Source organism: Marmota marmota, unplaced genomic scaffold (assembly GCF_001458135.2).
Source record: "Marmota marmota marmota unplaced genomic scaffold, marMar, whole genome shotgun sequence".
Classification (NCBI taxonomy): domain Eukaryota; kingdom Metazoa; phylum Chordata; class Mammalia; order Rodentia; family Sciuridae; genus Marmota; species Marmota marmota.
The window spans coordinates 5,510,070-5,520,651 of record NW_026000283.1 but is presented as its reverse complement, the minus strand read 5'-3'; positions in this window follow the sequence as shown (position 1 = coordinate 5,520,651).

Below are 10,582 nucleotides of genomic sequence, written 5' to 3'. Positions count from 1 at the left end.
GAGGGTTTTTTTTTTTTTTTTTTGTACTGGGGATTTAACCCAAGGGTGCTTTACTGCTGACTCAGTGGGATTCCAGCTACTATGCCCAGCTATAGAAAGTCTTAAGATTTGGTAGTGTCAATACCCTTTGTTTTTCTCCTTCAATATTGAGTTGTGTATTCTGAAGTTTATAATCACCTTGTCAATATTCACAAAAGAGCTTACTGGAAATTTGATTGGGATGACATTGAATCTATAGGTCAATTGGGGAAGAACTAACATCTTGATAACATTGAATTTTCCTATACATGAAAACATAGTTCTCCTTTGGTATCTTTCATAACAGTTTTGTAGTTTTTCTTATACAGATATTGTACATTTCTTTTTAGATTTATACCTATCAAAATGTTTGGGGGTGCTAATATAAATGACAATGTGTTTTTAATTTTAAATTCCTCTTGGTCAAAGTGGTTGACTTTTGTATATTAACCTTGTTAACTTGCAACCTTACTATAATTAACTTATTAATTCCATATTTTTATTGTTGATTTTTCTTAAGTTTGAATATGATATGCCTACAGTGATGATTTTTGGCATTTATCCTTCTTGGTGTTCTCTGAATTTCCTGGATCTGTGGAAATTCAACAGATCAACCCTAACCCTAACCTTAAAATTAATGCTGTCTGACATTAATTTGAGGGAAATTTCTCAGTCATTGCTTCAAATATCGATTCTGTTTCTTTCTTCTCTTTCTGATATGACCATTATGTGGTTGCTACCCCTTTTGTATTTCTTTGATAGTCTGTTCTGATTTGAGCTTTTTAAGTATTTTTCTTCTTGTTTTCAGTTTCAGAAGTTTCTATTGTCAGCTAGGTTTTGTAGTCAGTGCTGTAGTCCCAAGTACTCAAGAGGCTGAGGCAGGAGGATCACTTGACTTCAGGAGTTTAAAGCCAGCCTGGGGGGCTGGGGATGTGGCTCAAGTGGTAGCACATATGCGGGGGTTCGATCCTCGGCACCACATAAAAATAAAATAAAGATGTTGTGTCTGCCGAAAACTAAAAAATAAATATTAAAGTATTCTCTCTCTCTCTCTCTTTCTTAAAAAAAAAAGCCAGCCTGGGCGATATGGCAAGTCTCTCTCTCTCTCTCTCTCTCTCTCTCTCGCTCTCTCTCTCTCTCAAAACAAAAATTCATTTAGTATACGAAGCACAGAGAATTTTCCCCCCATTGGGTCTTAGTGTTGGAGTTCATCAAAGTAATTTTCCCTTTCCTTTATAGTGTGTCTGAACTCCAACATTTTTTTCATTAATTCTTAGATTTTCCATCTCTTGGCTTGCATTGCATGTTGTATAATATAATACTTAAAGCTCTTATTTTATTAATCATAGCTTTTTTCAAAAAAATCCTGCTCTGATATTGTTAACATCTTTGCCAAATCTGAGACAAGTTTTGATACTTTCTCTGTCTTTTCATTTTTTTAAATAATTTATTATGCCCTGATTTTTTTTGTTGAAAATTGAACATGACATACTAAGTGAAAGGAAATGCTGCAAATAGGCCTTTAGTAATGTATTTGTAAAATATGTGGGGAGATAAAGCATTCTATGGTTCCTACTTTTGACCAGGTGGGTACCAGGGATTGAACTCAGGGGCACTTGACCACTGAGCCACATTCCCACCCTATTTTGTATTTTATTTAGAGCCAGGGTCTCACTGAGTTGCTTAGTGCTGTGCTTTGAGCTTTCAATCCTCCTGTCTCAGCCTCCTGAGCTACTGGGATTACAGGCATGAGCCACTGCACCTGGCTTCTATGGCTCTTTGATTAGGTTTCAGTCTTTAGGTAAGCCTGTCTTCTGTACATTGAACTCTCTTGGTATTTTTTATTTTATTTTTTCCCATTAGGTGGGATAAGATGCTGAAGAGGTCTGGAGGTATGTATTTTTATTATTCCAGGTGGAAGGATAGAGAGAGCTAGAGGTGGTTATTTCCATGTCTGGTAAAACCCTGGCAGGTTAGATATTGGTTAAATAGCTCCTCCTAAGGGTAGGCTTTTAAAGATGAAGCTAATGTTCTTATGTATTTCAAAATTGTTCTTTTTCCCTCCCATTTTTGAAAGAAAGAGGGGATTTTTATTTGAAATTCATTGTGAAGATTTGGCAGAACTCCTAGAGGTAAAACTCAATAAAAGTGTGAAGGTTTCCCCATGATATTTGCCTATCCTTGAGCAATTTGTCAATTGTAGTATAGATTTTACTACCCTTGGAAGTTTCTACTACTGGGTTTCTGCCCTAGCAAATTGTGATTCTCTGTATCAACCCATTTTGTGTTCAGTTTTTAGGATAATGGTTTGTTCTCACCTCTCTGACAGATGTTAAGAAGAGTTGATTTTTCAGTTGAGTTTTTTACTTGGTAAGATAAGAGTAAAGACTTCTAAGCTCCTTACATATCCGGACATGAAGTTCTGGGGACATATTTTCATGCTTGACATTTGCTTCTGAGAGTCAAACAGTACCTATCCATCAGTATTGTGTGAAACACGATTGGTGCGTCTTGTCGCAACTTGTGCTCCAGCAGTTTGTTCCATTCCACATTAAATTTTTCAAGTGATTCAAGATCAAAAACTTCTAATGAGAACAATTTTAAAGAAGTTTTCTCATCTTGGCTGCCTTGGCATGGCTTAAAAGGTGGAAGGGCATTCATATGAGACTGTTGGGACTGGGCAGCAACAGAAATTTGAGATTTTGCCAATGGAATTTAAATTTCTATTTTTCAGTATCAACTACTTTTACTGCATCACAATTTTCTGTCATGGACTTACATTTTACTTTTGAGTCTGTGCAAGAAATGGCCACATGAAAAATATTTCTGTGCCTTGTATCAAGCCAAAGAAGGGATCAATGCCTGTTATATTCCTTAATTTCTATGTCATGCTCCTGAAAAAAATAATTCATGTGATGATTTAACACTGGTAATGTTTGTCTCTACAAAACAAAAACAAAAACAAAAAACCCCCTAACTTTTGGCTCCTTTTATCAGACAATAAGAACTATGTAACTCCATAGTATTTCTCATTTATCTTTAAGTCCAGGAAGATCAGCATTAAATTTGGGCTCAATTGCAATGGATTTCAATCTTAATCTCTCAGCAGAATTCAATTTTTACTAAGAAAAAAATGACACTTGATTGTCACATAAGCTTTATCATTTAAGTCAATTCAAATAGTTTTAATGTTTGTTGGGTATTATCAATTAATACTAATCAATTTAAAATGAGTTTAAATATATTGTACCCATTGGAATAGTTTTTAGATTTTGAGCAAAAACAATATGAACAAGAATAGAGAAAAATAATTTTAATTCAGAAGAAATAGAAATAGAAATAACTTCAACTTATTCCAAGTGCTTTTGCTTGCATTTTAAAAAATTCCATATTTGAAATTTAAAGGTCTCTGCTTTCTCTAAATTTATAACAGATTAACTAAGAATGTCAATGGCTTTAGTAATTTTACCTATTTACTAAATGTGATTAAGGAAGGGTTACACTTGTTTGTTGATGTGGAATTGTCAATAATGTGCTTTTGATGGAAGATTCAATTCTTTAGTGCTCTTCTTTAAAAGCTATGTCTTCAGTCGTATTTTCTTCAAGGTTCATGCTGTGTAGCTGTATTATAGGCAAAAAGCCTTTACAGCTAGGTCCTTCTGATACTTCAGGAACTACTAACTCTTGTACTACTACCATTGTAGAGCTCTAATTTTCCATTTCACAGCAACCAATTTTATGTCATATGGGGAACAAATGCTGGGTCATTGTTTCTTTTTAGATTTGAGACAATTATCTGTACTATTTAAGTAAAAGAAAACTGCATGGGTGCTCCAGAGTAGCTGTCAATATTGACTAAATTGACAGAGCAATTACTTAACTTTCTATTTCATTTGCCTTTGTACACATAGCCACAAATCAACTGGCTCAGTTAACTTACTCTGAGGAATTAATTTGCTATGAAAAGCTAACTTTTAACTTGATACACTTTAATAATAGAGTGGAAACCTTCACAGTGGGCAAACTTTGAGAGTAAGGATAACATTAAATTTGGTGCTCAAACACTTGAGAGCAATTATGATTACATTCATTTTAACCATTTCAATGACTCAGGCACATTTATTCATTCAGCATGCATTCATTGAGACCAACTATGATCTTTTCACAGTACTAGGTCTGGGGATACAATTTAAAATGTCAAGTGTCAGCCTTCAACAAATTTGCAATCCAGTGGGAAAATCAGACAAGGAAAGAGATAATTATACAACAATATGGTAAGTGCAGTCAGTAATGGGGTTGCATAAAATAGTGCTTAAGAAAATTAATGTGGTAGCACCATGTAAAGTGCACTTGAGATAAGGATATCAAATTAGTAATATAAAGTAGATATTATTCCTATTTTATACATAAGGAAACTTCAGGAGCTCAGAGAAATTCAGTAATAGCCTGGGATGACTCAGTTTTTTCATTAATGTGTTCATTCACTGATCCTTCATTCATCAGAAACTGTTCTGTGAGCCATAAATAGGGCAATGATCAAGATAGACTGGACCCTACCCTTATGAATCTAATAAGAGATCCAGAAATGTGGGAATTCAGAGAAGAAAATAATGCTACTGCATTTGGAATTCTTCTAAAGGCAATGAACGTAAGTACCCAATTATATATTAAGGGATAGAGCTGACAGTCAGGCTGGGTTCACCCTACTTGTTTATGAAAGGTAGCTCTCCCACATTCTGCAAGCCAGTTGTTGGAGGATGAGGAGGGCATTAGTGATGAACCTGTGGAGTTGCTGAGTTATGGTGTCCAGATGGGAATTTACTTTAAACTTCTTCAGAATTGTATAAGCAGTGTGGTGAATAAGAGGAAAAAAAGTTAATTCTAATTAAAATCCTAGGGGTGACTAATTAACATATGAAGTGTCTATCTGAAGAAACACTTGGGGGCTAGCTAATTAGCAGGTAAAGTATCTTAAAGGAAACTATCATATTAGGTTAGCCAATTTTCACATTAATAATTTTTTATTGGAAAAATAGCAGTGTTTAACATTGGTTAGGAATGGTGCACTGAGACCATCTTTCTTCGTTATGAATGAAATATTAGAAATCTGAAAGTCCAGAAATTTGTGCCCTAGGTACAGTGTTATAATTCTGAAGTTTATTGGCCCTGCACCTGTACTTCATTGAAAATCTTGCCACTTGATAAGACTACAAGGATCCTGCATCCTGCCATTTGGGGTGAAATAATGTAATTGCATTTTTTTTTCAGAGTGTGCTTTTCATACATTGTGGAATTGAGGAGACAGAGAGAAGATTATTTTATCTATAACCTAATGCTAAGAAATATTAGTACCTTTGTTGGGATCATATTCTTCTGGTAATTGGGCTTTTGGATTTAAAAATTGGCAGCCTCCATAATTTTTTTCCAATCACTGGAGGCTACTCATTTTTATCAGAAAAACCTGACATTTACGGAACTGCCAAAATAGCTCAGGAGTGTTTGTTATGGGGGAACTCATTGCCAAAGTGGAACCAGAATCATCAGTTTCCAAATATCAAAGTAAACATGACCAGAATATTGGGGAGTCAACAGGAGGAGTGGGGTTGATTTCTTGAAGAAACTCAGCAGGCATATGAGTTCTATTATAGGTCTATCTTTGGTGATGTTAGAACAGAGCAAAAATACTTTGTCTTTACTCCTGAAAACTTCACAAAGAATGGTGAGTGTTCATCATTTCAACTAAACCAATATTTACACTTCTATGCTATGTGGGGTATTTGTTCATTAACCTACATATTATTCAACCCCAATTCCATACTGAAATTGACTTTGTATGGACCTGAAACTGGATGTTGATTTTGATCAAGACATTTTATAGCATTGCAAATTTCACTTTTTCAGTTTTACTGGTGGTTTCCAAATTTCTCTTTCCCAGCAATATCATCTTGAAATTTAAACTTTTCTTTCTATATTACAGTTTTGGAAATTGCATAACCCTAAACTCAGGCTAAGTTACATTTTTTAACGTGCATAACTGCTCTTTCATTCAAGAAGTGTCATTTTTTCTCAATCTATGTGTGGAATAGCCTGGCTGGTCGATTACTTCTTCTTTTAGGCAATTTTTATCATTTTTAGAGGATTTCATCAGAGATTTATAAATAGGTAGCAATTGGTGACTAGTTGGATATTGAGTCACTTTGAAAGAGGAGTTAGATATAGTACCTAGGGTTCTAACTTAAGATTCCTGAAAAATATTAGTGCTGTTGATAAAAGGGAAACTGGGGATAGTAGCTGGTATAGTAGGCAGCCAGAGAAAATATGACTGTCTTATAGGTACTATTTAAGCATACTTCTTAATAGGATCAGGAATGAAGGCTGTGGGGTGAATGGATAAAGAAAATGTAGTATATATACACAATGGAGTATTATTGAGTCATAAAGAAAAATGAAATTATGTTATTTGCAAAAAGTGGATGGAACTAGAGACCATCATGTTAAGTGAAATAAGCCAGACTCATAAAAAGTAGTATCACCTGTTTTCTCTTATATTTGGAATCTAGAAATAAAAAGGAAAGAGGAAGGGGACCAGGGTGTGAGGGTAGGAGGGTAAAAGAAGATTAAAGGGAGGGTGCATATGATTGAAGTATGTTGTATGCTCGTACAAAATTTTCATAATGTAACCCATTATTTTGTACTATTACTATGCACTAATAATTATAATAAAGATAATACTGTTGATATTGACATTACTATTCCAGGAAATTCTTGTCTAGTAGAAAAAGTTGCGAAAATATTTATCTAAACAATAAGCTGCTCAACTAGCTGTCTTTCTAAAGGTAAGAAGTTATTCATCAGGGTAAAGTCCTCATTCTTAGGATGATGAATCAGTCAATGGACAAATTGCTAGCTTATCAACACATTTCAAAAATCTTGCTTTGCATATTCACCAATCTAAAAAATCAACATTACAAGTTTTGGCAATTGCATTCAGATTCCTACATGCAAAGACCTTTGTTAAACCAAAAATCCAGTCTAGAAATCCTACATTTGATCATCCCCTTCCAAGACACTGCTAAGATCCTGTCATGGCTGTACGTTCTCTTACTATAAGTAATGCATTTAGCTCTGTTTCAGCAACAGGATGTTTTGGGGATTTATTTGTTTTAGTCAACAGATATAGATGTAACAATTAAAGCTATGAGACTGAGTTTATGTGAACACCCATAATATGAGAAAAGAAGAGCCAAGGATAACATTTGCAGAAAATGAGAGAAAGAAAATGAGCTAGAGAAGTCTAAAGAAGAGTAAGAGAATATTATCGTATCTCAGAGCCAAGAAATGAGACAGGTCTTTTTCTTAGTGATAATCATAATTGTCAGGCGTGAAAGTTTTAGAGTAATAAAGATTAAAAGGAGACTGCTAAATTTACTTAAAATAAGTTTAGAAATCTCTAAAGAGAACAGTTGGCATGGAGTGGATATCTGGTTATTAAATGTGGTCAGTGGGTCTACAGTAAATTTCAGTAAGTTGGACTGAGAAAAGAAAGTGAAAATGAATTATTATAGTTGAAAGGATTCCCTCCAAAAGATAAAATAATAAGACTTAATGATGCTTTTTTTGAATTGGGGTGATTCAAGAAATTAGAGAAACTATGTAATGATCTGAATAATTTAAATCAGAAGTCAATAATATTTTTCCAGTAAAGGGTGTTTCTATCTCTGTCAAAAGTACTTAGCTTCTCATAAAGGCAAAAGAAACAGCCAATACAAAAACAAAAGGTTGTGAGACAATGCATTCCGTTAGTAGTTTACATTAAAAAAAAAAAAATCTGGGTCTGGGATTGTGGCTCAGTGGTAGAGCACTCGCCTAGCACGGGCGGGACCCTTTCTATTCTCAGCACCACATAAAAATAAAGGCATTGTGTTGTGTCCATCTACACCTAAAAAATAAATATTAAAAAAATAAAATAAATAAATCAGTTTGGATGTGGATGTGAGTGTATGTGTGAAACAATGCTTAGAGGTAAAGTCATTGGGTTATGAGAGCCTTAACCTAATCAGTGAGTTAATCCCCTGATAAGAATTAACCAAGTGATAGCTGAAGGCAGGTAGGGTGTGCCTGGATGAGGTGGGTCATTCTGGGGCTTGCCTTTGGGGTATGTACTTGGCTCAATGAAGTCTCTTTCTCTGCTTCCTGGAGCTATGCTCCCTGCTGTTTTCCTCTGCCACACTTTTCTGCCATGATGTTCCACCTCACCTCTCACTCAAAGAAATGGAGCTGGCTATCTATGAATTGAGACTTCTGAAACAATGAGTCCCCAAATAATCTTTTCCTCCTCTAAAATTGTTCTTGTCAGGTATTTTAGTAACAGCAGTGAAAAAGCTGACTAAAACAAGGAGTTTTTACCAAGCCAAAGTATCCATGATAGTTGTTAATATTAAATACATTTGCTGGACCTGAGCACTTTTCACAGTGTTTATGAAGAGCACCTTAAATTGCAGTGTCTGAAGATAGTGCTTGATTTTTCCCTAAGGAATATTACAGGGCTGAAATTTGTATCTGACCTGCATGCATCTTGATCACCATATTGAATCATCCTTTGCTGAAATATATTGATAGCCTTTGTCAATTTAGAATTTAATCAACCCATACTTCTTTGTTATTCAGATCTCCTGAAGTTAAAAAGACCCCAACCAAAACCAACCAACCAAACAAACAAAAACATGAGAAGAAAAAAGAAAAAAAATATGTAAAAAGGGCTACAATGCAGCTCAATGTTAAAGCATCCTTGGGTTTTATCCTTAGATCATAACAAAACAAGAAAACTATATTTAGTTTTTAACAACAAATCCCATGATAAAAAGCACTATTGTTATACCCACTGTTGTTATACAGATAAGGAAAGAAAAGTGAAAAACTGATTATGATACTTTGTAATAGTAATGGAGCTCACTAGTATCAGAACTGGGACTTACCCAGCCCTATCTGACTTGAGAAGCCAATATCTTAACTACCCTAATATACCACTTGTGAATAAAACCATTGGGGGGTGCGTGGGGAATGCAATAACACAACTAATTAAGTCTAGTTTCTAAGAAGCAGCAGGTTCTGGTCTCCAACTGGTTGTGGCAAATTTCCCATAGTGGATCTTTTTCATACAATACATTCTTTTATCATTTGATGAAATTTAAAATATGAGGAAATATAAACATGGAACATCTCAACATCCTTTTGTAAATATAAATTAATAATATTGTATATGTCCCTATGTCCCTTCGTGGTCGATGGTCACTCGGCTACCTTGTCACGGTGGGTAGAGATGCAGAATCAACACGCAGACTCTGGGAGCTGGTGAGAGAACTGGCTGGAGACCCACCTCAGGTCGTCGTCCAGTAGCTCAGTTTATTTTTGGAATGCACACAACTGTTATAGGGTTCGAGTGGGGCATGCCCATCAATCATACACAAGCAAGATAGTATCCATAAGCCAATCATCTTCTGCCTAATGTAACTGCACTATGAGGATGCTCTAAATATTGCTGTCGTGGCAGAAAGCAATCTGGAAGGGTCTTTGGCCCTTACTGAGTCAGAGGTTTCATGCCCTGAAGCCCCTGACTCTCAGTTTCCTGGCCTGGTAGTTTGGCAAGGCTAACCCCAAGTGCTGAGTATGTGGTTTCACCCCATCCTGCAGGCCCTCCTGTCAGGCCTGAACAAACGTGGGTATTTCAAGTACTTCTGAGCTGCTCCTAGCTTCTAACTGCGACTGAAAGTTATTCCAACATTTCCTCCCTTTTGATTAAATTTGTTGCCAAAGGAGAACCATGATACGAGAAGAAAGGAAAAGGGAAAAGCACAGAGATGGGGGAAAGAACCAAGAAAGAGAAAGGGGAAAGATGCAGACATGGCCCATTCCTGTAGCTGCAGTTGTTTCCTGCTGTGGTGAGAGGGCAGCTGCTGCTGACTAGGTCTCTGTCACTTGGGTTCCGCGATCTGAGCTGGGCATGGGGAGCAAAGCAGCCATGGGGGCAGGAGACCTCTCTCAGATGGGGTGAAGACTTAGGCCTTTGCACAAGTGGGGGAGTGAGGTTCTGTGCCTCACCTCTGTTGGTCCCCAAGTTTTCTCCTGATGGCCCCTCTGCAACTGTGGCTGTCTTAGGTTGTCCCTCCCTTGAGGAATCTTACACATCTTTGACTAACTAGCCATCCTCCAGGGCCAAACAGGGTGATGTGGAGTGTGCAAGGCATTGTCCCCGAGAGAGATCTCTGTCTCCTTGATAGATAATGCCCCTGTAGCCTCCACGCCAGTATTTACCTTAGGATTAGGAAATTCAGGGTTCTTCTCCACGGAGGGCCCAGCTCACAGCACTGGGCTGATAAGGCTGCGTTCAGGAAGGGAGTAGAAAGGCCATAGACAGACAAACAGTAATATAGTGACAGAGCCGAAAGACACAGATATGAAAAGGAGGGCAGTGCTAAGACTCAGGGCATGATCCCTCATAGAAAACTGGCCCTTAGTTGGTACTATTTAGATCCTGTCCATAGCCACCATCGATACAGATGCAGGA